This window comes from Zootermopsis nevadensis, unplaced genomic scaffold (assembly GCF_977971745.1).
Source record: "Zootermopsis nevadensis isolate Lab colony 2312 unplaced genomic scaffold, Znev_1.0 Znev_ptg000006l, whole genome shotgun sequence".
Taxonomy (NCBI): domain Eukaryota; kingdom Metazoa; phylum Arthropoda; class Insecta; order Blattodea; family Termopsidae; genus Zootermopsis; species Zootermopsis nevadensis.
In genome coordinates this window covers 1,062,813-1,090,735 of record NW_028259138.1, presented here as the reverse complement: position 1 = coordinate 1,090,735, position 27,923 = coordinate 1,062,813, and the positions used below count along the sequence as shown (strand labels likewise).

Sequence of the window (27,923 nt, the reverse complement as noted above, 5' to 3'; positions counted from 1 at the left end):
TAAGCTGTTTTATGGAACAAATATACTGAAATTAAAGATTGTTTACTCATCCATGGCCTATTGTGTACGTGTTCTTCACTACAACGAAGAAAAATAAATTTGTACGCGTTAACGCTTCGCAGATTTCAGGAAAGTTAAGGAGTTATTTTAATTTTTATATGATTCTTTGTTATACTCTCAGTAAAATATGTTTTAAGTACTACGTTAGATTTTTCGTCACTTTTAACAAGTAAATTTATAGTTTACAGCATAATAAAATTGCTTTTGTCTTGTATTCAAATCGAAGAGACGTATTAACGATATTAAAAATTCGTGATTCGAAATTAAATCTATAGTTATATGAAATAATCTAATTTGTCCGACATATCTGTCCTTAAAGATTTAAAGTTTGCGACCTCAAAACTTTTCTTCTATAAAAGACAGAAGGGAAAACGTACATCGTAGCAATGTTTAACACGAACTGTTCAGTCACTGAAATGAAAGCTTGTAAAACATTACCGTTTAAAACTGTGACAAAATAAGTGTACTTATACATTCGGATCAGCATTAGTCCACTGAACATTAGTGAGCATTTCTTTCGGATTTGTTCATTATACCATGGCAGAAACTAATTCACATGTGTATTCTTAAGGAATATAAAATTGTACGTTAAGAAAACGATAATTTCATAGTAATACAGGGCTAGTCTAAATGATGTTACTGATTTGAAAGACATGCTACTCACGTTTAATGAAATTCAGATGCACAAAATTGGTACCGATGGAAAGATAAACTCTCCAAGTTTTGTTTCAGTCTTCTGCGGGATACCAAGCTCCGTGCTGCCTCTGACGGTGGATTTATGCGGGCTGCGTGTGAAACTTTCACGGACCCGCTCCACTGTTTCCTCGCTTACTGACGGGCGGGTTGACTTTCTCTTACAGATGCAGCCCCTTTTCTTAAATTCGGAATACCACTTACGAATTGTATGTCCACTGGGTGTATCTGCCGTAAACTTGGTTCGGAAATGCCGTTGCACATTAATAACAGACCGGTGTCATATCGTCCCTGGCGGCGAACAGTGTTACTACGCGCCCGCGAAGTATACCAACATAAAGTTGGAGAGTTTATCTTTCCATCGGTACCAATTTTGTGCATCTGAATTTCATTTAACGTGAGTAGCATGTCTTTCAAATCAATAACATCATTTAGACTAGCCCTGTATATAAAAATAAACATTGAGATATAAGTAATATGGATGAAGAGACATGAGTTGTACAAAAATAGATGGCTAGAACAGGGCTATAAGGCTACTACTAGGATCAGTAATTGTATATAAGCTAACCAATGTCTGTCTGTCTGTCTATCTCTCATAATGCGTATATTAAAAGATGAATCGGAGAAAATATTTTTTTAGTAGATGCTCTTCAAAACGATTTTGGTACAGGGAACCTAAAAGTGTGATATATCAGATGTGTTATTTAGTTCTTTATAGCCTGTTTCTAAACATAAATGTAGTGAATGAAATATAAGGTTTAGCAAGTAGTTTGATTTTTCAGGAACAGATTTACAGTTCGAGTTGTTTTTATTGTGAGTGTATAGGAGAGAGAAATAGTGAAGGATAAAAATATTTTTCTCACGGCTGCTTAAGAACTTCCATTATTTGCCACGGGGTATTCAGATTTATTAATTTATTATCAAAATAATCTTATATTTTACAATGCGAGTATTGTTTATTTGTCGATACTTTTTCATTACCTCAGACATGTAACGTCGAATGGGAGGATGATAGTGAGTATTAAATTGGAATGCATGTGGAAGGAAGCGAGTGTAGCCTAATTTCAGGTACTGTCCCGGTATTTTCCTGGAGGGACTGAGAGAAACCATGAGAACCCCAGTCAGGATAGTCGGTTTCGCGGCCGAGATTTGAACCCGGACCTCCGGGAAGCAGGAATGTTGAACAACTCGACCAGGACGTTCTGTTGCTGCGACTCAGATACAGATACAAATTAAAATTATTTATTTTATAACATTTTGTTCAAAGTAACTTGAATATGTTCATAAAACAGTTATCTTGTACCTGCATGAGAAGCTAATTATAAATAATAAAATTGCTGAAATTCGTATCTCAAAGTTTCTGCTCAATTTCAGCGACTTTTTGTTTGTGAAATGTAGGTCTATTCGGGAAATATAATTCGATGTATTCGAAAATAAAAAGATTTTCTATGTGATTTTACATTTCTTGTTGGTCTTAACGAGCTTTAACTAAAGTAACTTATTGTATACCAGACTCCTTCTCGAGAACCTAACCTAGTCAAGAAATTCCATACCTGTTCTGAAACTTGAACCTCCTGACTCAGTTGAATCTAGTTTACACTTCAAATTGTACTTCTCCATGATTAATTAAAATATTATCCTCCACATTACGTCTAGACCTTCCAACTACACTCTCAGTTCTTCCAACTGAAGTGTTGCATTTTAATTCAATTTTGTAAAGGGTATGTTAATGAGCCGGGATAGCTCAGTCAGTATAGTGACTAGCTACGGGCTGGACGACCGGGGTTCGATCCCCGACGGGGGCAGAGGATTTTTCCTCTAGCCTCTGCGTCCAGACCGGCTCTGGGGCCCACCCAGCCTCCTCTACAATGGGTACCGGGGTCCTTTCCCGGGGGTAAAGCCGGCCGGGGCGTGATGCTGACCACTCACCCCCATCTAGTGCCGAGGTCAAAAAGAGAGGAGCTATACCTCCTCTCACCCCAAACGCCTACATGGCGTATAGTGGGACAAATTTTACTTTAAAGAGTATGTTATAGAGTTCCTCATTGTGTAACTTTTTCTATCATCCTGTCGTGTCTTAGGTCCAAATATTCTTCTGTATTCAAAAACTAAATTAATGTCTTACCTCGGGGTAAAAAAAATAAGTTTCACACTCATTGAATGGTTACGCAGTTAAAATAGCGTCTGAAGATTCCTGTCTTCTGGGTTGTTGCGCCGTGTAGTCTGGTAGATGTTTACCAACGTTTCAGAGGTCATACTGCCTCCGTCATCGCCCTGATGACGGAGGCAGTATGACCTCTGAAACGTTGGTAACATCGACCATACTACACGGCGCAACAAACCATAAGACAGAAATCTTCATACTCATCGCCCTGATGACGGAGGCAGTATGACCTCTGAAACGTTGGTTAACATCGACCAGACTACACAACGCAACAACCCAGAAGACAGAAATCTTCATACTCATCGCCCTGATGACGGAGGCAGTATGGCCTCTGAAACGTTGGTAAACATCGACCAGACTACACAGCGCAACAAACCAGAAGACAGAAATCTTCATACTCATCGCCCTGATGACGGAGGCAGTATGACCTCTGAAACGTTGGTTAACATCGACCAGACTACACAGCGCAACAAACCAGAAGACAGAAATCTTCATACACATCGCCCTGATGACGGAGGCAGTATGACCTCTGAAACGTTGGTAACATCGACCATACTACACGGCGCAACAACCCAGAAGACAGAAATCTTCATACTCATCGCCCTGATGACGGAGGCAGTATGGCCTCTGAAACGTTGGTAAACATCTACCATACTACATTGCGCAACAACCCAGAAGACAGAAATCTTCATACTCATCGCCCTGATGACGGAGGCAGTATGACCTCTGAAACGTTGGTTAACATCGACCAGACTACACAGCGCAACAAACCAGAAGACAGAAATCTTCATACACATCGCCCTGATGACGGAGGCAGTATGACCTCTGAAACGTTGGTTAACATCGACCATACTACACGGCGCAACAAACCAGAAGACAGAAATCTTCATACTCACCGCTGTGAAAACCTCAAATCTTACATAAAATAGCGTCGTTCAAAACCTAACATCCAGTAAAATGAGAAGCTTTACCGCTTAAATAATTTATTAGTGATAAAGTGCATTTACGTTTTGTAGACTTTCACATATTCAGGTCTGTCGAGGTACCGCTTAATAAATAGAATTTACTCGTCAATGCATGTGTTCGTGTGTTCATTCAGAATTCTAGACCGACATGACACTTATTAAGAGCTCAGCGCATAGTTGAATGTTCGTTCCTCTTGTCCTTCTGGCATCCATTTTGATTGATGAGCCAAGTTTAGTCAAAGGCCTTGCAATAAAGAAGCGTCCTCTGGCAGGTTTTCATGCATTCGACAGGCCCCAACACACTGTTATTTCTTGCTAGAACTTCGCTTACAACAAGAGTAACTGGCAAATATTAAGGCCACTTGGAAGAGCTAGACGTAGATGGGAGGATTATATTAGATACACGACAGAGAAACAGGATTTGGCTCATAACAGAGTTCAATGGCAGTCTCATCTGAACACAGTAATTAATCCTCTGAAGGCGGGAGGGGGATTCCGATCAGCTGAGAAACTTAAGGATTTGGTAAAAGGACTCTGCTCACAGAGTTACCGATTTCGTTAGTTTGATTTCAAAAGGATTATTTTGGGAAAGATTAGTTTGTTACAAACATAAACGTAGTCTGGTATTAGCGTTGACAATGTCAATAAATAAACTACTTCCAACACCGTGTATAACAGCTTAATTCCTTTACGACTTCACACTGATTGAAAGAAATTGTATAATTGACATTGAGGTATACCAATATAAATACGGTATTGTGTTGGGGCATTGCTCACTGTCTCAGGTTTCTTTTACATAAGCCTAACGTCGCGGCCGAACTATGGGCGCTCTTGATTTCTTTACTGGAGGTCCAGGGTTCAAATATCGACCCAGATACTGGCTATCCTGACTGAGGTCTCTAGTAAATTTCCTCAGTTCCTTCGGGCAAATTCCGACATAGCGCTTCAAATTCTACCACATAAGATTCATTACATATCCTTTCCAAATCATTGTTCTTATCAATTGTCTTTAGAGCCCATAATCTCAGTTACTGTTAAATTAACTAGAAATAAAAACAAGTACATGATGTCGTGTCTTAAAAGTTAAGTATACGCCAATCTTCAGGTAAGTGGTTGTCATTATGTTACACTGACAGGCCTTTTCTTACTTCTTTTAAAAGAAATTTAACTTTGACTTTGGTTTTGGTTTTGAACTTTAAAGAAAAAGTAATAACGAATCTGTCAGCATAAAGACTGCCAATCACCTGAAGACGAGGGAGAACCGAAATATCGCATAGGCCTATATCAAATAAGCCTCCAAAATAATGTTCATATAATGGATCAAATATTTTCAGAGACTTTACGGAACCAAAACATTCCTATTACAAAAACATTAGCATGGAAAATGTTGATAATGTCGGGTTTTCTGCTTTTTTGCAGTTTGACACGCCATAGAAATTCTTTTTAAGGTACGACTTGAGTTCCTTGATAGTTTCCCATTAATTTTAAGTAAATGAAATTCAGTATTCGGGTCTTTGTTAAGAAATTACATTTTATATTGAGTTAAATTAATGGTTTATCGATATCTAAGTCCGAATATGTGCCATTAAAAGCTCGTTAGCAAATCGATATCATAGTCCGCTAGTTTGAAGTCGGAGAATACATTTTAGCTCATAATTGATTCTTAAGATGAAATTTGACTCTTTAATGCTAGATTTTGTCAGAAAAGTAAGAGTTTTGATGGAATACGGAAAGGAGACATATTTAGTTACATTTATGGTTTCGTATTACGATGTTGTTGTTCTGGGCTGTGACTTGTTGAAAGTAACCAGCGTTATGAAAACCTTACAGTGGCTTGTGTGTTACAGTACCGTACGTTTTCTGCAATTGTGCATAATTTATACCATTCCGTCAAATACGAGGTATATGAGATTTGCGGGAAATGTAGCTCGCACGGACGTTTACATATATTGAAATCAAGAAGCCTTGAATAAAAGACCACACAGAAGACCTGGGCGTAGATGGACGGACACTTTAGAGAGTGAATCACAGGGAAATAATATATGAAGTTGTGAACTGTATTTAATTGCATGAGGATACGAAGTGATATTTTGTGATGACGACAATGAATATTCTGAATTCATAAAAACATGTAATTTTGTGATCAGCTGAAGAACTAATATAATATTTTATTAATCACTCTGTTCCCACTCGTGTGCATCAAAATATCTTTTGTTTTAATGTGAGTAGGAAAATTCAGTGGTGGATTGAACAGGGTGAGCAGAATAATTGCCGGTTATTAAGAATGATTACAAACTTTCATGTCTTAACCGATATTAGAAATCACAACTGATTTAACCGAGAGATCACAGTGTAATGGAGACAGCATGTCTCGTGTGTAACCCCTCTGCTTTTACACATTAGTCGCTGTGGCTTCTTCCGGCTTAAAAGTAATTCTGAGGCAGTGAATTCTGGTACGACTTTTTCATTGGCGGATCTTAAGACATTTTTCAAACTAATTTATTTCAGTGACAAAACATTTTCGGGACTATTAACCGAACTTCCTTTTGTACAAGTTGGTTCTTCTGCTAAGCGTTTGGAAGCCCCGGGTTAAAATCCCTACTCAGAGACTGTCTGTCCTAATTTACAGATTTTTAAATTTATTTTTGGTTTCGTTAGGCAAATGGCTGGTTATTTGATCTAACATAAAATTTCCACGAATGTTTCTTTACACAGGCTGCCGTAAATCTATCACTTTATAATCATCTCACTAGTAAATGAAAAGTAATCTATGTATTTTAATTTATAAATATTTATTTGTGGTCTGTTTAATGTTACTGTCATTGGTTCAGACTATATGCCGTCAAATTATAGGATAATGACTAATGAATTAGAAATAATATGAAAAGAAGCGATCGTGGCCTATTTTAGGTAATATTCCGGCATTTGACTGGGGAGTAAAGAAAACGCCAGTTAGGATAACAGGTCTTCTAGCTGAGAATAAATATTTGAAACAAACACTGTTTAATATTCCAAGTATTAATCAGTCAGTCAATTTCATTTGTTGTTATATTAGAGACACATGACGTGGAAACTTGGAAAAGAAAATAATTTGCAACTGTATGTTGGGTTGCATACGTTGTCTCGCCTCTAACTCGATAAAATAGTTTCTTTGTGCCAGGTTTTGCGTCGTAAAATACCAGGAATAACTCGGGCTAGATTGATTCGGCGTCTGTGGGAAGATGTGCACATGTCGCGTCGTCACCCTGTTTCAGGGCGAGAATTGTGAACACAAAAGTTCAGACTGTGGCTTCCTGCTCAAGGTAAAAATACGAACCCGTCTGAATGCGTCATTCAAAATCTGTAAGCGGATACAATCGGTCTGGCATGCTAATCCCGTGACGTCTTTTATCGAGCGCGTTTGAATAGCGGTAACTTTTCAGACAGGCCTACCTGGTTCAAATCTCGGTCGTCTAGCTCAGTGTTACACAATCCTTCTAATGCCGTGTACCTCTCCCCAAATTTATTTGATACATTTTGATTAAATATATTATAGACCAGTGTTATTCAACCTTTTTTGTTCGCGTACCCCCAGATATAATTTATCTTCAACTTTGTACCCCCAAATTTGTTGGTGTATAATTCAAGTTATACATAATATATAATCTACATCTATAACAAATCAAATAAATTACATTACTGATTATCCAGTGTTTATCATAAAATAATATATGTATTTTTTAAATTTCACGTACCCCCTAAGATGTCTTCGCGTACCCCCGGAGGTACGCGTACTCCAGGTTGAATACCACTGTTATAGACTAACTAATAATCAGAGAGAAAATTTTGTAATTTTCGTTTTATTTTTACTCCAATGTTTTCGTGTGTGCGTGAATACTTACATGTATTCATTTGTTTATTCGAAAAGTCCTGGGTATAGTCCCGATTGTTGTCACTTATTACACAAAAAGTCTCAGTATGACGTTAGTAAACTACCGAAACGTCGTATATGACAAATACACCGCAGAGAGTGGTCAGTGCCCAACATAATGTACCTATAATGCATGCGGAAAAGTGTTTGTACGAATTTGCCTAAGCAGAAGTTCTGAGGTACATGTATGAAACATTTCTTTAGAAATTGTAAAATTTATCCTCCATAGATGAAGACAGGTAATAAGCTAGTGGATTAGTCTGAAGGCATCTGATGAAGGTAAGTCATTAAACTGATGCACTGACCTACTCTTGGAAATTTTCCTTTTTTCGTCTGCTAGTTTATTAGTTTTGGAAGCTGTCTCCTGTTTCCGCGATTAAAATTGTCTTTATCCAGAAGAACCTACAGATTTGATTTTATAATTTTACCTGATGAAGGAAATAGTGCAGGCTTCTGAAACTTTGTATGTTTTTTAAATAATAGACAAATGAAAATTTTAAAGCTTATGCTGGCAGGTTGGTCGCTTTCTTACCTGCAAGAGACGGGAATCAAATTAAAGTGGTTTATTTTTATCTTTTAACATTTGTTGACATTGTAATTTGATAAATGCAAAATTTCTAAGTTGACCTTTGTTCGAATTCATGAGTGCGCGTGTGAAATGTTTGTAGGCTTTCGCAGAACTTCATGTTACGTGTGTTATTTCCGAAAATCATGCTGTAGTTCAGTTATAATCTTTTACAGCCATATTGAATGAAGAGTTTGCAGAACTCTTAACTAATGAGACCTAATTATTATTTCTCCTTTGATAGAGAATAAAATTTTCAAGAGCTTGATCTCTTGTGAAAGGAAGAAAAGAAACTCTTTTGTGCACCTTCTTGTAATTAAAAAAGTTGAGGAATGAATATTTTTGAAGTTGGATTATATATATAGTAAGATATTTCATTAATTAAATGAATAAATTTAATTTTCTTTAGTACGTATGGCGAAGCTGATGTCTTTGTTTTATTCTGGCTTCTAAGCTGCGAATTATATTGGATCGCAGGCTAATAATATATTTGTAACCAGAACAAGCGAGGGTCGTATCGGTGGTTAAAAGAGCAATTTCCAATATTTTTCTGTTGTTTTAGGCATATAACAAGGTTGTAATACGACATAAAACAAATACACGTCTAATTTCACTTCTTCCTTGTACAATAATAATAATAATTTGTTTTCCTCCTTTGTTAATTTTATATGAAAATATTAGCTTATGATATCGTCATGTCTGTTTGTACATGTGCGTCTCCCCCAAATCACTTGAATTATTTGAACCAACTACTCGAGTGGGTTTTCATGTGGGATTATTAAAGATCGTGACATTAAGTACACTTTGCGTACGTAATTGTTTAGTTTCCTACTTCTATAATCATGTACCTAAGTAGATACGGGGGCTACAGGCACTTACAATATTATATGCTAATGGGTATTGACAATGTTATTTTCTCAAAATAATTAAGCTTTATGGTCTATTGTATAGTGTGTCCCAAACGTGCCACAACCCTTAGTTAAATGTCATAATTATTATACAAATTGCATTATAATTACATTTACGTTTATAATTACATAATGGAGTCTCTGTTGAAACTTTTCTCACCCTGTTCTAGACATAACTAATTTCCGCTTTAACTTATCTGTTGAAACTCTGTCGATTAAGAAGTCGAAAAATGGTTGGCTTATTTGGTAGAGTAGCTTCAGGAAGATGAACCTAATATTGCCTGTTTAATTGCTTTATGTGACTGTGTTTGAAAATAATATCCAACAATAAACTGATGCTGGACTGTTGGAAACTGCGTGATACTTGTTACGCAAACAGTTAATTAAACAGCGATAAATACAAAGAAACTGCTTCAAACTACCGACTTGTTGGTGATAAGAATCCAGAGCCAAGTTGAAATGACCCTATCGCACTAATAAAATATTTATCTTTAAAAAATGGATTGCGTGAATTTTGGAACACACTGTATAAGATTTGCAGGTATATTTTGTGTACATATAGGCTTATTTTATTCATTACAGACATTGTTTCGGAACACTTAAGTAGATACGCTGTTAAGATAATATTCACCAACAAAAGTTTAATTAATTTTATTTAATTTTAAGGGCCACTTTATGCAAAGTCCTGAATAATGTATACTGAATAGTCTATAAGTATTTAATCCATGTAAATATTGTGGTGAAACTTGATATAGGCTCTTCTGTAACAGACTTAATTTTCATGTTTAAGTTGCATTAATTTTAATTTATTTTAAGAAACAATTTATTTCAGTACATAAATTTAAGGGGATAGTTATAACTCTCTTTAGAGTTAAACCAGGCTTCTCTTGTTTCGTGCATTCTTCCTGTGGTGCTAGTTACTTTCCTTTAAAAATTTTCACCCAGGTCCATTTATAGTTAAGGTACTGTTAATAAAAGTTAGAGCTGTGCAGAAGTATGGTCCTCCAGAGGGCGTCTTACTGATAGGCTCTCCTTTTATCCTTCCTTTATTATGTGTCGGCTTTACATTGTAAATTACAGTCCTGAAAGTCGTATGATATTGCCCTACGAACGCAGTGCACAGTGCGAAGGAATCCAATGGAGTCTCTAAGAGACCAGCCGGATAGTGGATGGCTTGTACTCAGGAGGTACTACTTTTTTCGAGCTTATACCCAGGCACTAGCTACCCTGACGGATAGAAATTCAATGGATATGTTGTTAAAATATCTTAAAATGGACCACGATCTATTACATCGCAATCCTTCGCGATTCTAAACGTTGTGGTTGAGTGTTTGCAACTTCAGACTGTCATTCGAGAGTTCCAGGTGCAATTCTCGGCTCAGAATCAGGCTGCACTGACAGGTACGCGGTGGTTATTCCTGATACTGGCACGTGGAAACAGACCACGTAAGTTTATCTTCTTATACTGAGGAATTAATTAATTTACGTGAGATTTTAATTTACCAAGGGAACGAGTATAATGTATAAATTCTTCTGGGATGTAGGGCCGTGTAGTCAGATACTGATAGACGTTTCAGAGGTTCGTAATGCCTCCAACATCAGGACTACACTAATATAATACTAATACCTTGAAGTTTAATATTTAAACTCCTAAAGATGGTTATTTATAGCTGAAATATATAGTGAAATGGTCGTGTCTCAACACTTGAGCAATAAATTCCCGCATAAGAAAAGGTTTAACTTATTAATTGTTGTTATTAACGGGCGTGTAAAACAGTGAATATTTCCCAGACATCCACCGCATATCGCTTTCGAGATATTAAACTTCAGAAGCTGATACAGTATTTTACTTTTTCAGTAGCTATATCGAAAAAACTAATGTGTGCCCGTTATGGAAATTACGCGAAACAAAATTAAAATGTAAATCAAGGTTTAATAAACTTTTTAGGGCTCAGAAGACATTGTAATTTCTTCCATGAAAACACTTGATTCCGAATTGCTTGCTGCAAGCCCTTACATGTGGCGTGTAAAAGTTATGCTTGAAAGTATGGAAGAATAATGACAGAAATGCGTGTTCGCATATTTTAAATATCGAAACACATTTTGCTCCGTGGCCTTCCTTAGCAGATACAAGAAAACTTTTTGAATATCGACTTACTATAATAAGACCGACGTCACCTGGACATGTTCACATTTAATTTCCGTGAGTTTAAGAACTTTCACCTCGCTTATATTTTCTATAGATTGTTCTATTATTCAAGAGAAATGTAAACTTAGGTCCAAAATTAATTACGACTTTCATTATTCTAATCACTATCTCTGTTAGAGAAGATAACAAAAAGAATTTGTCTATATAATAAGCAGTGTTAGTAATAATTTGCTTTTGTTAAGGAATTTTGGGCCTTATATGATGATATTTATGAATCTTTATATTATTACCGATACGGTGGTGTCATGCTCATTTGCTGTTAAGGAAGTTTGTGCTTTATCGGATAATTTTTGGACCATTGCCATTACAATGTTCTTAGGCTAGGGACACACTAGCGCGACTAGCCGCGTGCGGCGTGTCGAGTGCTGTCGCGCGCGGCTGTTATTTGTATTGCTTTTTATAGGTGCGAAACCCACTGACGCGGCGAAATTGTATTTAATTGTATATAATTCTTCCTGGTTCTTCCCCGAGAAACTTCGAATGACCTACAATTTAACCAAATAAATTCAACATTTATATTCACACCATAAAATAATTTGACACAAAATATTAACGTTCCAATTCTCGTGGCCATTCTGCCATATTTGTAGTTAATCTAATGACACTCACAGTATCTCATATTATTAGCGTCGGATGGTATAAGGATGAACTAGAAAGGATGTGGAAGAAAATGGCGATAGCCTAATTTAGATACGAAAGCGAGATTTAACTGGATGAACTGAGGAATATCACGAAAAACCTCAGTCAGGATAGCCGGTCTTCGGGCTGAGATTTGAACCCGGAACATTCTTAATAAGGAGTGGTTAGTAAGTTTTGATGGTATGGATTCATGTTAAATGTGAAGTTTGTCTGGATATCCACATTTATATGGGAAGAACTTTGCGACTGCCTGAAATTCAGTCAGTCCTGCGGTTTGTCTTAATACGGATTTATGATATCTCTACGGCTAAGGAAGCCGAGACTCGAACTGGGCTGTAGCATCAAAAATGATAATTCGCCATTGTGGCCCACGTTCTGGATACAGTAAAGTGTTCTTTGCCCGCATCACTCGCTTTATGTATAAGTAAAGGAACTGAATATTGACCTCTGAACCCGCTGAATTACACATGACGCGAAGAAAAACACGTATCCCCTATCTGCAGACGCCTCTCAAATTTCACATGCCCAACTGCAGATACAACCCAGTAAATGTGTGTAGACAGTGACCCTTACAGTTACGTAAAAATCTGTTTATATTCTTACTTTGTAATTATAGAATTTTCTTTATATTGTCCATTAGAATATAAAACTTGTTAAGACGACCATATTTTTATTGAATTTGAGACTTTCGCGGGGAGTACAATCAATAAAATCTTCTCCGGCAATCAGCCGCGTCAACTGGTTTTCGTAGTAAACCGACGTTTCGGGAACCAACTCTGTCCCCATCATCAGGCCACTGATGATGGGGACAGAGTTGGTTCCCGAACGTCAGTTTACTACGAAAATCAGTTGTCTCGGCTGATTGCCCGAGAATATTTTATTAACCATACTTTTATTATCATAATGCTGTCGATGTTCGGGTTGAGTTTCTAGCCGGCACTAATTTGTCCACTCTCTGCACAAGAATAAGAAGAGATTTCTCTTTTATGTGTGAATAGGTACTAGGCATCAGAACATTCCTAGCGTAATTAAGAAATTAAATGTTTTAAATATGAATCCGTAGTATTATGCAGAGTAATACCTGGGATTTTCCTCTGAATAACAACGGGCTTTATGTAATACATTAATTCTAATGTTACGTGCTTACTACGAAATTTATGAATATCAGCAGAAAACACGCATAAGGGATGCATTTTAATAGTTTCTAAAACTTAAGGAGGGATATGCTATAGCATGGTTGGGTTATTTGAGAATTATAAATAATTCTGAAAATACTGATGTATGCTCGTCTGAATTATCAGCACATACAAGAAAATATTCACGGCCTGTACTTTTCCCAGTATTTTGTTATGGTGATTGTATCATAAAGGACAAGAAGTGGACCCCATGAAGGTATTAAACTTGTGAATAAAATGTCGACGCTAAAGTGTAACTTGAATATCTTGATAACTCGCTGTTCTACTATAATAGCTATATCAGACACAAAAATTCACATTTTAATTAAATTTAAGCTTTAGCTGCATTTGAAATAGCTGCTTGTTCATCACAGTATCCGTACCTTTAAGCAAGCCACGCCCCAAATTCGAGTATTTCCAAACCGTTTTTACTTCTTGACTATCTTACAGATTAATTCAGCTCCTGCATCTGATGAGACGTCATTAAATAACTTAATAATGAATATATCGCACTGATTTAGGGCCATGTAAGGATGTGAGATGATAATAAGACGTAGTCATAACTGCATGCTTTCTTTTGCAAGCCAGATTCTGCTGTTGGGAACCAAATACTTCGACTGCAGGTGGAGTCTCGCGAATTACACTGATGATAGCTAATCCTGAATGAATCAATATCTCAGTGAATAAATTGCTGGAAGATTAGAATTTATGACCTTTCAAAGTTAGCTACTTCGCAGGTCGAGAACGTCTTGTGTCAGTATCGATCCCCCGCCAGGCCACGAAAGATATTGCTGGAATACTCAAAAATTGGTTTCTGAACCGCATTGTACATAAAGCTGGATACAGTATGTAGTCCAGTTGATTATACGTGGTTCTAAAGACCACAGACGTGCTTTCTGTGTTTCTTTAAATATCCGTTGAGTCCATGCAGGAGAGAACTTGAGCAGTTAATAGGTGCTCAGTTACATCTAAACCCTCTCTTTGTTTTATGGATTCCAAAGAATAATTACCATGTTACAGGAGCCCGCCACACACTCACATTTATACTCTCTTTGTAAGACCTACTTTAATATTATCCTCCTACATACTCTTAAGTCTCCCATTTTCTGGTTGATGAAGTGTACAAATATAGTTTGTTTTTGGGAAAATAAAAAAAATTAACCAGACCTTGATGCAAATATGTCATGGTTTTCTTTTAACTTGTGACGTTGTGTGGACTTGTAAATGGATACCAACGTTTCGGAGGAACATATTGCCTCCATCTTCAGAGTTGAACTAGGATATAGGTCGGATCTATAGTACTACTACATAGACGCTGGTTGATTGGGTTAATCTAGCTTATGATATGGTTGAATAGCGGGCTTTTTAAATACGTTCATAAACTCTTGGATTGAAGATAAGGTCAGATGGTGGAATTTAATGAATTGCGCAGATTAACATCTGAGTTGCATAAAGGCATTCCATTTATTGATTTTCTGAATAACGATATATATTTCAAGGGAAATTTTGTACCATTAGGAGTGTTCTATTCGAGACTCTCTCTCTCTCTCTCTCTCTCACACACACACACACACACACACACACACACACACACAGACACGCATATGTGTATATAATGAACTAGATAAGAAAAGAATTTAAATAAACAGCTTGAATAATGTAAGCTCCCACCAGAACTAGCTGCCAGCAAAGAAACCGAAAAAGGACAGATTAACTTAAAGTTAATTTAGTTCACCTTGTATCCCGCTCTCTTATACACATACACCAAAGCCTTGTTCACACGGATTTAGCGTAAAAAGGAGTTAATAGATAGATTTATTAATAATAATAATAATAATAATATCCCATATAATCACCATTTTATAGGGTATTTACTTACATGTATCCGAGACAAACCTTGACCCTAAGGTACGTATAGTGCAGCAGCTATTTAATAAATACATTTTGTTTTAATACATGTTACATGTATTATATAGTTTTATTTTTAGAGATTATCACATATTTTACGACAGCGTCTTTCGAACGATGTATGAAGATCCTAAAATAACAGTTTTCTGAAGTACCCTGATGTTGTGTTCGCCCGGAATTTTGCCCACATATTTTCTAAGTAACTTGGAGACAGTTCCAGTTGCTCCTATAGTTATTGGAATTATTTTTGCTTATTATTATTATTTATTCAGAAGCCGATAGTGTTCAAACGCTGGTTAACACGAGTCTAATAACAAAAAATGGTAACTGGCTCACGTAAGCCGTTTCCGTATGAGTAAGCTGTAACATCTGAACCTCTGAGATAACTGATCTTCAAGTGGACTTGGCGTACGCCCTCTTCTGCTTCACCTGCTCACCCTCTTATGGATACTGTGTTTTTTACGGTGGCTGCAAGTTTCTACATCTTCCATCAGATCGATGGAACGTATTTGCAGTTCATACAGAACTTAACATTTGCAAAGTTAAATTCACAAGGTCGGACTGCCCTGATTTAATACTCGGAGTTTAGTTTTATGATATACGACTTGTGTTGAAAACTAACTTCTAAACTAATTTCCTTTAAAATTAAAGATAATTTGGTTTACAGACAGATAAACTGAGTCTTAGACGCAGAGTGTAGAGTAAGGCAAAACTAATTGAGCACAGATACAGCCACGAGGTAGGAACGTCGCGAGATTCGTGGGTCGCAGTAAGAAACACTTGCTCTAGAGGCCTTGACTTCTTCTTCTTCTTCTTCCTGTGACCTCTTTATTCCACCTTCAACGTCTATTTACAATGCGTGCTAATGATGTGGTAGCTTATACTTTCTGGTCGCGTGACGTCAACTGAAAGTGCTAACTGTTACGAGAGGTGGGACGACTGATTATTTTGGGAGTCTCCCAAGAATTCAAGCATATTTTTGCAGTGCTGATAAAGTTGAAGGCAACTGTCACTTTCCGGCTTCCGGCTGGGTCTGCATGACTCACTGCCAAGTGCCACAATATTTTCCCGATGTGAGTCAAGTATCTGTCCATAAAAAGAATAAAATTTATCAGTTTCTGCCGAGGACCCGGAAGTGACGGCAGCGTTGAACTTTATCAGTGAACGCGCTGTATTTATTGTATTTGACATATTATTTTAGAGCAGCTAAATCAATGAAGATGCGAGTCAAAGTGATAGTAAAACCTTGTTTATTAGTAAGACAAAGGCCATGGGAGAACAAGCAAGTTGCCACTAAATTTTAGCTAAAGAAGACGAATAACAGTGTAAGAAGATAGCATGTGTTAATGATTTGCACAAAGATTGTGTATTAAAACTATATACAGTATGATTTATAACTAACGTCGTGGTCATAAGTTGATAATCGGTAAAATAGTTAAGAAATTCTCAACGTGAAACTCCAAGGTTTATTAACGTGTTCACAAACATCCACTATTCAATTCTCCGTGAGAATGTTTCTGTAAGATGAGTTTTATCATTATTTTTAATATTATTTTACCATCTATGCTTACGTCTTCCAAGTAATATCTTCTCTTCAAGTACTTCGATTAAAATGCTGATCTATGCATTTATCAGCTCCTTGACGCCTCCTAAAATTAATAAAGGTAACTATATTAAATGCAAAGGAGAAATTACGACCTCTTTATTTAGTAAATTTCTTAGTTACTCTGTAACTCCCTCCTGTTAGGTCCAGTTATTTTCCTTAGCAGTCTGTTTACAAAAATGTTTAATATATGTTGTTTCCTTTTATAGTACTTTTTAAATACGGAGAAACACAAAACATGAAACGCTGTTTTATTGATCAGAAATAAAGTGTTCAAATGAAACGTGTCTGCTGATATTTTTAATGTGTCTTAACAGCTGGTTTGTTTCAACGACTTCAGTATTAGTTAGACGTACTTAATTTTGTTGTTTCTTTTTTTAGTCCACTTAAGTTGCATTATGTGTGGGTCGGCGAAATATTAATGTGGGACTGCCCTCCCCCCCTTCACTTTTTAATGTCACTAAAGGAAAGCTACTTTACAGTACATTCACTTCTCCCTTAACGTACATTTTTACTGAAAATCAAGACTCTGCAGAAAAAAAGCCAATTTCAACTTCATTATATTTGCTACGTAAGAATGGAGCGTAGGGATTAGAGTCTGTTAGGCATTCGTGAAATTAAAATTCGCAGAAGAAAATTGAGGACAATTTTATTATAGCGTAGAAACTACTTACCTTTACTTCTGCAGCTGGTATATGTAGGCAAGTACTTTATTTGTATAACATTCATCGAGGCGAAACCATCTCATCTAATATTGCTGCAGGTTAATGAAATTAAAATGCGATCAAACTACACAGAACATGAGAATGTTTCGATCTTCAACTTTAATTGTGGGGTACGCTGTATTACCGCTTTTTCCAGCTCAGAGCTGTTTCCATTTTAATTTAGACTCGAAAATTTTATGAATCATGTAGTGTTGTATGAATTTGTTGGTGTCAATAGCATCGTTTAAAATATTATTTCAAAACTCGCTTCGGACGACTGATAAAACCAAGGAAGAACCTTTGCAGTGGTAATGGATGGTTTTGAAACAGTGATATTGCTCCTTACCGCAATTTCTACATTGTCAACTGCAAATCTAATGAAGAATTCTTGGGAATGAATCCGGCCGCCAATGCAGCTAACCGCTTGAGCTAATGAAAGGGGTAGTAGCTGTTTTCCTTAGAATGACAGAGGGTTGGAAAGCTGCAGGAATATGAAGGATGTCATAATAAATATTTTGTCCTTATAGAGTGTAGTAACGAAGACAAAGTTGTAAAGATAAATTGTGGCTGACCCCTTTTCTACAGTAGCTGTCACCAAATTACATGCTTCAAGGCGACGGAAGGACTTTACCTTCCTACCCTTATCACGAGACTCTAAGTTAACATTACAGAGTTTCTAGCTTTGCTACGCTGAGAATTTTGAGCTTTATTCTCTTCCATGTGCTTCCGCTGTTCGTGTTGCAACTCTGTAAGATTCTACTGTGACCTTGACGCATGCAATTTAGTGACGACATTTGAAGGAACATATTTTTTCAGTAATGTCGTCCAACACTGAAGGACTCATGCGGAATCGAAAAAATTTCGACTACGTATTTCGAACGCTTCGTCATAACTATCAAAGAAGATGCATGGAAATTGTTCTGTAACTATTTAGAACTATTTCTTAGTTTTGTTATAGGCACTGAGCAAAGAGACAAAAGTCCTCAGTGAAGATGGTCTGTTTCTGGGTCGAGAATCGAAGTCGGGGCCCCATGAATACGAGTTTCACCGCTTGTAGCAAAATATTCTGTTAGTCGAATTTTATTCACTGTGGAAAATTACACCTTCAGTCCTCCACAGGAATTGATGAGCTGGAGAAGTGCCATTCATGCAGTATAGGCGCTGTGTTGAACAGCTTATCACTGAGCTAAATCGTCCTTAATCCTTATAATTTATCAACGTGACCGTCTTTGCATACATTAAGGTTGATTGGTCCTATAACACAGTCGAGATTCTTTTTATTTTTCTTACTTTTAATGTGACTGTCCGCCTGGGGCTTCGCCTTACGGAATTACATTTTGTTTAATATTAGCGTAGACTGAGAAGAAAATGATGAAGTTGGTATTGGAAAATGGGAGAAATAAGGTAATGACGGACTGAAAAAAATGTAATCAGTAAATTAATCTATTCTTTTATTTAACGTACTAAAATATATACTTTGTGGCGGTCATATACTAATTTTAGGGTTATTAAATAAAGACGGATGAAATACACATGACGTGTAGCATGCATGGGTTTTTATTTACAATTTACGTAACGTTGCATCTTACACTATGTAGCGTAGAATGATAGAACAGTTTTAACAGCGTATTAGAAAAATTATGGAAGAAGGCGCTAATGGCCTGTTTAAAGGTATTATCTAGGCATGACTGGAGGAACTGAGGAACACCACTAAAGGCCTCAGTCAAGGTCGAATAAGAGCAGGAGTGCTAACCACTCGACTGCGACGTTCGGCAGCATATATAAGAAACACAGACATTTTAATTAGCACTTTAGTTGGGAAATGTAAAGGTAAGAGAAACCTGGTGAACCTACACATAGATGGGAGGAACTTGTTAAAATGGATATGGACTGCAATGGTCTGTGTGAAGGTAAAATTTTGAACAGCGTAATAAAGTTTTCAAGTTACATAAAACCTATAACTTTCTGGATCAGCTGGTTGGGAGTTTGGTATTTCCAAAGGAGATTCGGCTACATGGATTACTTTATATTATTTCTAAATTTGCTTCTATTATATTTAGGCCCGCGCGGTCTGAGGCGTGGGCCTTGTGCCGCTTGGACACTGTGACCGTGGGTTCGAATCCTACTCAAGCCGTGGATGTTTTTCTGTGTTGTGCTGTCCTGTGTTCAGGTAGAGGCCTTACGACGGGCTGATCACTCGTCCAAGGAGTCCTACCGAATGTCTATAGATCAGAGCCAACGAAAAGTTGGGACCCGCAGTGCTCAGGCACTGAAGAACGGGTCGCCTAAGTATCCTAAGTAAGTATTATATTTAGGGGGGTGGGGGTGGAAAAATGTTTTCTTATATTTGGTTGTCATTGCGTCTTATATGACCGTATAATTAAACTCACATGTTAAATAATTCGGCCCTAATACTACATAAACAGTAACAGGGCACTGTAACTTATCGCATAAATGTATCATACTTTTAGGCATCATCTTAGTTCGGAGACGGACGGACAGACAGACATGGCCGAAAGAGAACCTCATTTTCCAGCTGAGGTTCTTTATTTCAAATCATGAGATCCATCTCTATTCCACTAGCCTTTCTCTCTGACTCAGAGTCCGTATGGATCCTAGATGCCCAGATGTCTGCAGCAAACTTCTCACTCTTATGGAAGTTGCAATTTTTTTTGCCTGAGAATACTCGAGAGTGTTTTTCGTAGCAGAAGTTATTTATCCGGCATGGCATTCTGTCTGCACCACACTTTATGTAGGAGATTAAATGATGTGCTCTCTCTCTCTCTCTCTTTCTCCATATAATTTTCTACCTGTCGTACATTCTGACAGACCTACAAGTAGAAATGGCGCTAATCTTTCCCCTTGCCACTTGTTACGAGAGAAGCCCCTCATATTTTATCTAAAAGAACAAAGCAGTAGAGTGGCGATTCCGTAAAGTTTTGCTTCAACCTACGAACTGCCGGTAGATCATTTTGCATATTCATGAAACATGATGGATGATTGAAAACGGAGTGGTACACCAGTGTTCGGTACGACGATAAAAGGTGAGATTTGAGGTTCTTACGCCGGCTGTGTTCTGCGATGTTATGCCATGTGGTCTTTCCTCTGGGATGTTGCTCCGTGCAGTCCGATGGAAGTTCTACCACACAACACGGCACATCCCAGAAGACAATTAATTGCCTTTAAGGCTATAAAATATTATTACGCATTCTTTTAAAAAGTGAGCGAAGTGAACGCATAAAGTGGAAGTCGTGCACATCCACGTGCCGGCAAGTTTTATCTCTGACAGTACTGAATAGATTTCTTTAAAATTTTGTGCTACTGGGAGTCAAATTTAATATTTAGATTTGTGTCTACAATAATTGGACACCAAGGCAAAGAAATAGATATGCAAAAAGCGAAGAGCGAATTTGGAAACTGTAAGAGAGACCACATTTCCACGTTTGGAGATGGTCGTATTCTGTGCTGTAATGATATGTAGTCTTGTGGGTGGCTGTCGACGTTTCTGAGGAGCGTGTCGCCTTCATCGTCAGCATGAAATCTCCAGATTTTATTCCTTCTTCAAGCTGTTCCCTACAGAAAGAAAGGAGGCGAATGTTGTGCGATGCATTAATTTAGAGGCTGCCAAATGAGGTCTGATATCTTATTGTTTAAGGTCTTTGCGATTATCTTTGTGAACCTTATTTAGAACATTTTACCAGTAGAAAAATGGAATTCGCTTATTTTAGTTGTTTTTATCCCTTCGGGAACTGCGTATGTCTGTTGTTTCGCTATTTCTTAGTCAATTACTGACAGCCAACGCTCCCTGTACGTCTTCATGACGAGCTGTTAGAGGCGAGAACATTTTCGTATTGTGGGTTTCAAGCTCTGGTATCTTTGACCCTGCAGGAGAGGCGCAGAAACCAGCTGGATAGGAAGATGAATTAGATTCCGTGTATGCCCAAACTATTTTCAGCCGACAGAAAGTAAAAAATTGTATCATTAAAATTTCGTTTACGAAAAATCTCCGTTCTGCGTGAATAAGAAACATGAAGAAGAAAGAGGTCAGTCTAATTACGGTAGTTCCGAGTGAGTGAGGTTTTACTTTAGTAAAAACTCGGACAATTAAGGACGTTTCGGTAATGCGAAGTACGTAGTTAGGACTTCAACTTAATTGACAGTCCTGATTGATCTCTGGCATCTTAAAATTCCAATATAAAAGCAGCCTCCAAGACTCCAAGTGATGAATATAATAGCTTCAGTCTGACCCGATCAGTTGATGATTGACTTAAGCGTAACCCAGAGGTTCCAAAAGTGTGCACCCCTAGGGGGCGCGAGTGGTTTTCTGTGGGGGGGGGGGGGGGGGGTTGGTGTTGTTTGTATGAAAAAGTTTTTTTAACGAAATGTGGAGGAACATTTTTAACATCCTTTGCTTGGTTGAGGCAGTTTAGTTGTCTTACAGTACTTTAGAATTCAGACTCGTAGAGCATCGGCGGTTTTAGGAAGTAAACGACAATATAAGTCTACTTACAGTTAGGGACCCATCCCACTAACCCAGGTATGAAGCGTATATTTTATTATAGCTTTTTAAATTATATGCATTGAATAATATATACTACTTTATAAAAAAAATTGTACTAATAGCTAAATTTTATGAAAAATCTGTTTGTTTGCACTTGTTCTGGAAGGGGGCGAGAAATTTATGAAATGTTTTAAGGGGGGTGCAAGTTATAAAAGTTTTGGAACCTCTGGCGAAACCTGTAGAATGTAACTTGCAGATTTATTCTTTGGCCCTGTAATCTGATTCCGATAAGTGAAACTGAGTTCTTTCATTATTAAAAAAAGTGAAAATGTTTTTTATACATTGGGATCACATCGTTGCAAGGCCGTTTACATCACAAACAAACAAAGGACAGAACACAAAACGCGAACATCTGTGTCCCAAGCGGCATTCGAACCCGTCGTCTGTGTTCTGTATCGGCTTCAGACAACGCTTATGCATTTACGAATCCCGATATTATGAAGCTTTTCTTTACTTATTTAACAACCTCTCATCTTTTCCAGTTATAAGTCATGGTATTGAAAGGGAGGATGATTGTAAATTATAACGTGGAAGATAATAAGTGGAGAACAATTTTAATATTTTTCTATTGGCATTTGGCTGGAGTGAGCCGAGAATTGTTCCAGAATACAAATCAGAAGAGTTAATCACTCAGCCGTGGCGTTCGATAAGAGTTGTAGTGGGGTAGACGTTTAATTAAACACGAGGTCTGAACAGAGACCGCTTACAGGATCAAGAGGGCTGTTGTTCGAACAAGCGGTACTTCTTTCTTAAGTGTTTGGAAAACAGAAAGGAAATTAAAGATTCAGAGGAGGCGCTGGATCCTAATTCAATTAATACTTCAGTGCAGCTTCGAAGATTCCTTTCTTCACTTGCGATGTCATTCACTCAGTAGGTCGTCTGACTAATCTCGTCCGATGGGACCTCCTCAGTGTAAACACAGCGCTCCTTGAGCTCGTGACTGCAGGTGGCGGGAGCGAGGCGCTGGTTGTAGCCGTCGGTTCGTCCGTCAGTTGCCAACCGATCGTAGCGCTGCGAGGAGCTGGTCTGAGCATCGGTGCAGCGTGTTACACATAAACAAACACTGGTGAATGTGTGTTGGCGGTCAGCCACGTGGCGTACCCATCTTATGCCGACTTTACACGTGATAACAGTGGTCGATTGTTTCATGGAATTCCATCACTTTGGATTATAAGAAGAGTGGCACATTAAACGGTAAGATGTTTCAGTAACGTAATGTTTACTATCGAGTGATTTACCTTCAAATGTCTCTTTAGTTTCGGGTTTGTTAAAAATAATTTGAAGTCTCTATTTTATTTTCCAAATCCGTCTTAGAATTCCGAATTTTATTTTATACCGAAAGTGGTTATCACTTATGTTTCTTGTTATGGAGGTCGCAGGTTTTAATATTAGCCGGAATAGCAGATATCCAGAGTTTTTCATACTTGTTTCAGTCTCTCCAAACAAATGTTGGGATAGGGTCATAAGAAGGTCACAACCATTCCATCCAGTCATGTTGTTATACGCTAGTCTGATTTATTCAGATGTGAAAGCGTCGGTGAATGAGTTCAGAAACTAGGTATGCAGAGTCACTACAAGTACAGCCCATTAGGCCAAGTGAATATCATTTTCTGAACTATGGAAAGGAAATAGGACAGAGATTCTGAACTCTTTCTTAGTCCGTGACCCATGAAGTGGAAACGCGTTTTCTGCGAAAAGATCAAATCAAACAGACGCGTTCATGTTAACTGTGCTAGCCTGGCAACGAAAAATAGAAGTGTTTTTGTCTTACCTTTGTAGTTCAGTGATACTCCACACGCTGTATCACAGCAGGAACGATCAGAGAAAGTACATCGGTTCTGCTGTGTTCCAGTGTGCGTGGGGCACCACTGAACCACGAAAGTGAGACACAAACACTTTATTTTTGTTTTTCAAAGGGGTCCGCAGTGGCCGCGCGGTCTGAGGCCTGGGCCTTGTGCCGCTTGGACACTGGGACCGTGGGTTCGAATCCCACTCAAGCCATGGATGTTTGTCCGCGTTTTTCTGTGTTGTGTTGTCCTGTGTACAGGTAGAGGCCTTGCGACGGGCCGATCCCTCATCCAAGGAGTCCTACCGAACGTCTACAGATCGAGCTAACTGAAAAGTTGGGGACCCGTAAAGGGTACCGGAAAATGTACAAACATTGTTAAACCGGAAAAAGAAAAGAAAGTGTTAGCCGGGCTAACGTGGTTAAAATAAACGCTCCGACCTTGTGGCCTATTAATCATTTACTACCAAGTTGAATGCGTTTGTTTACAATGTAAGAATTAACGTTTTTGTTATTAAACTGAAAGAGTTTTACCAATTCGGAACACTGAACGTTCTTATTTGAGTATTTGCACAAGGCTGTCGGAAATGTTCTGTACGATAGTCATTAACCTAACCTAACAGAAGACTGTTCAGATGATGTATGCCTAAAATGTTTGAATGCCGGTAGTTTAATCGCTAACAAAGCACGAAAAGGGTTTTTCTATCTGGTAATGTAAGCCCCGTAGGTCTATATCGTGATCAAGAATTTGGGGGTCACCTGTCTAGAAGACGACTGATGTTGAACCGACGAAAACTGCCTTTGACAGTTTTTATATTAGGATCGTGTATTTGGATCCTATTAAGGACGTTTTGCTACATTGTCCTGTGAGGGTGATGGATTGAACCACCCAATGTAATGAGTTCTGCACCCTCTTGCAATACCTTGCAGCAGAACTCCTGTTTACAGGAGGTATGACAAAATTTGGGAAGTTGGCGGAAAGGAACCTACGTAACTTCCTACAGGTAGGGGAATTATTTTAAATAATAGGAATACATCATTTTGTGTCACTTCTGTTATAAATGGCGGACACTGTACGTGCAAATAGGCCTCGTATGTAGTGTGTTTTGCTGTTGCGTGTTTGAACATGCTATATCATTTGCAGAGTTCGTTGCTCTTATATTTCTCTCGAAAAATGTTGTTGGGGTTTCAGAATAAAGAAGTTGAATATGTCGTGGCCACGAATAACGAAGTCGGAATGTGTCTGTGGTCAGGACTTTAACCCGGATGAATCAGTTGCTATCGTGAAACGTGGAGGAGCGGGTAAACCATCGCTCAACCACAAGTGCGGGAAGAATTGAGTCCGCTTGCTAGCTGACTATGCTAAAAAAAAGGGCATCTCGCAAGCAGACGAGTCTGTATCGTCTGTCTCCAGTTAAACCAACAGTATAATTAGATGATGCAAGCGAGCGACGTTTCTTATCATTGCCCTTTTCGTCCCATTTTATTCTTTTTTTAACCTCTTTCTTCTTATTTTTTGTCTCCTTTAATCCTATGTTTATCATTCTTTACCTCATTTTAATGTGTCCTCAGTTCTCTCTACTCTCGTACAAGAAGGATTCCAAACGCTAGAACAGTCTTCAGTCCGTTCCACTAGAAACTTGTTACTTGCCTGCAGACTGACGGGCTTTTCAAACTAAGGGACTTTCCACCGATGTTGCGGTGAATCTCGCTTACGAAGCTCACGTTTCTGTTTACACGTGACACGATTTATATATAATTTTAATTTTGGATATCCTATGATACTTCTTTATTTAGCTGGTGTTAGCTCTGTTTAAGACACAATATTGATGAGGTCAGTGTGGGTTAAAATCCCTCTTAGGGCCTGTCGATCCGTATCTTGTTAAGACAGAGTAATATAGTAGGCAATTTGCTATCGTCTAATGGGGCGATCTCCTATTGAAGTAACTCTGCTGCCAGTTGAATAATTGTAATTTAGGAAACGTCTGTGGTTGAACGAGGTTAAGAATCGAATGATTCTCTAGCGTCTTGGAGAAGAAATGTACAAATAAATTAATTAGTTTAGCAAATTTATGTGAAGATGTATTTCGGCTTCACTTCCGTAGGAGCAGTCTGGTGTGTGATGCACGTTAAGAAACTTGGCACAAACATCCCCTTTAATTAACGTCTGTAACAAATATGAAGGGAAATGGAACCACGGGAACACGGTTTGAGAGATTAGCTCGGCACACTGCGTTGTGGGTCGCAGTGTTAAATATGAATCCGATGCAAAATTAATAGGGGATGTACTCGTCGTAGGCTGTTAGTTACAGAGAACAGGGCTTGTTTTTCTGTTTGTATTCAGTTGAAAGGAGTGTTAGTGCAAAAATAAAGTGACCAAAAATAGGGCTCCCATAAGACTTCGTCTGTTGTTTTTGCAATGGAGCGAGTCTGTGTCCCTGTAGAACTGCGGTAACTAACGAGCCTTTTGTCTATTCCCTATGTGATCCTGAGTGAATATGGGACAACGGGGAATGATAATGACCATTGAGAGCCGATGTACTCAGGAGAAACCTACCCCAGTGTCACTTTATATGCAACAAATCCCATACGGACTGCCCTGGGTTTAAAGCCGGATCTCCCAGATGAGAAGCTGGCGTGTGCCTCCAGTCCTGTGGTTCTGCACGTTCCCGCTTTACTACAGCGCCTAATGGGTGTAGTTTAGAAGAAAACCGAACCCTAGAAGTAGCAAGTCACATTTGTCAAAATAAAAACAATGCAGACACACAGTACGTTCCGCTACGCGCTTGAGAGAACTCGTGGAAGCCTTCATACTGTGAGAACACGGGTTTAATCACAGAATGTCGAAGCCCGTAATTCGTAGATGTCTACAGTTTCGTAAATATTGATACAGTCCTGTCTTTACTCTCTATGATACCTACCGAAATTAATTAAATCGAGTGAGCTACAATTGAGACCGGGTGTGAAAGAGACAGGGTGATAGTCTCTGTTACTGAACGTAAAATGTTGGTCTGTAGCTTGCTGCTTCAAGTTGCATTCATAATGCCCCGTACCTAAGCGAGTATTATCAAGTTCCGAGGGTAAATTTCCACAGTCGCTGTTCCCAATGCCAGCGCCAATACAAACAAGTAATTTTCAGTAAAATTACAAATGAAACCGAAGTTTATAGAAAATAAGACACTCCAGTGATTTCCGATTGGAAATTTTATTATAAGCAAACAGAATGTTTGCATTTACATATACCACAGTTTTAAGTAAATACTTCACTTGCTGTTTTATATGGATGTGAAATTAGTCTCTTATCCTGGATGAGTAATGTCGATGAAGGAACTCTGAAAACCAAATGCTGAGGAGATTCAATTCACTTCATATAACTTCATATGTAACTCTGCTGAAGATGGGCGAAACATTTCATTATAAAAAAGTTATGTTTTATCAGATTGGATGGACATGAAGCACGCATGGAAGGAATCAGAAGTGCATGTTGATTTTTAATTGAAAATCTGGAGAGAAATAGAAGAGACTGTTTGAAAGATCGGGATGTATACCGGAAGATAACATTAGAATGGATCTCAGGTAAATAGTATGGGAGGGTATGGGTTGGGTCATGTGACTCAGGATAGGGGCTAGTTGCGGTCCATTGTGAACCTGTGAATCTTTAAAGAAGAGTAGAATGTCGGTAGCAGACAGTGGCTGTTAGGCACTCAGTTACTCCGTTAAGTTGAATTAGTTGCGTTTCTGAAAAGAGTATTTGAACCTGCGAGACATGAAATGACTACTTCTCAGTTCAAAATATTTTGTCTTCCCGTCGGATTTCCAAGAACCTGAAGATTAAAATAAACAAAACAATAACTTTACCTGTTGATTTGTATGGGTGCAAGACATGGTCTCTCACTCGGAGGGAGGAACACAGATTGCAGGTGTTTGAGAACAGGGTGTTGAGGAGGATGTTTGGACCTAAGAGGGAAGACGATGGGGCGTGGAGAAAACTGCATAATGATGAGCTTAAAAATTTGAACTCCTCCCCCAATATTGTCAACGTGATTAAGTCAAGAAGAATGAGATGGGCGGGG

General features: G+C 38.2%; 1 protein-coding gene across 7 annotated transcripts in view; it reads left to right on the top strand.

The window, feature by feature from the left end:
- Nucleotides 1-27,923, top strand: part of LOC110827939 (uncharacterized) — a 343,471-nt gene that overhangs the window by 20,040 nt on the left and 295,508 nt on the right. Inside the window, exon 1 of one of the 7 annotated variants that reach the window (XR_015533766.1) lies at nucleotides 23,035-23,258. The exons of the other annotated variants lie outside the window; for them this stretch is intronic. The gene's annotated coding sequence lies outside the window, so the exon portion shown is untranslated. Of the gene's footprint in view, nucleotides 1-23,034; nucleotides 23,259-27,923 lie in introns of those variants that run through there. 7 annotated transcript variants of the gene reach the window in all.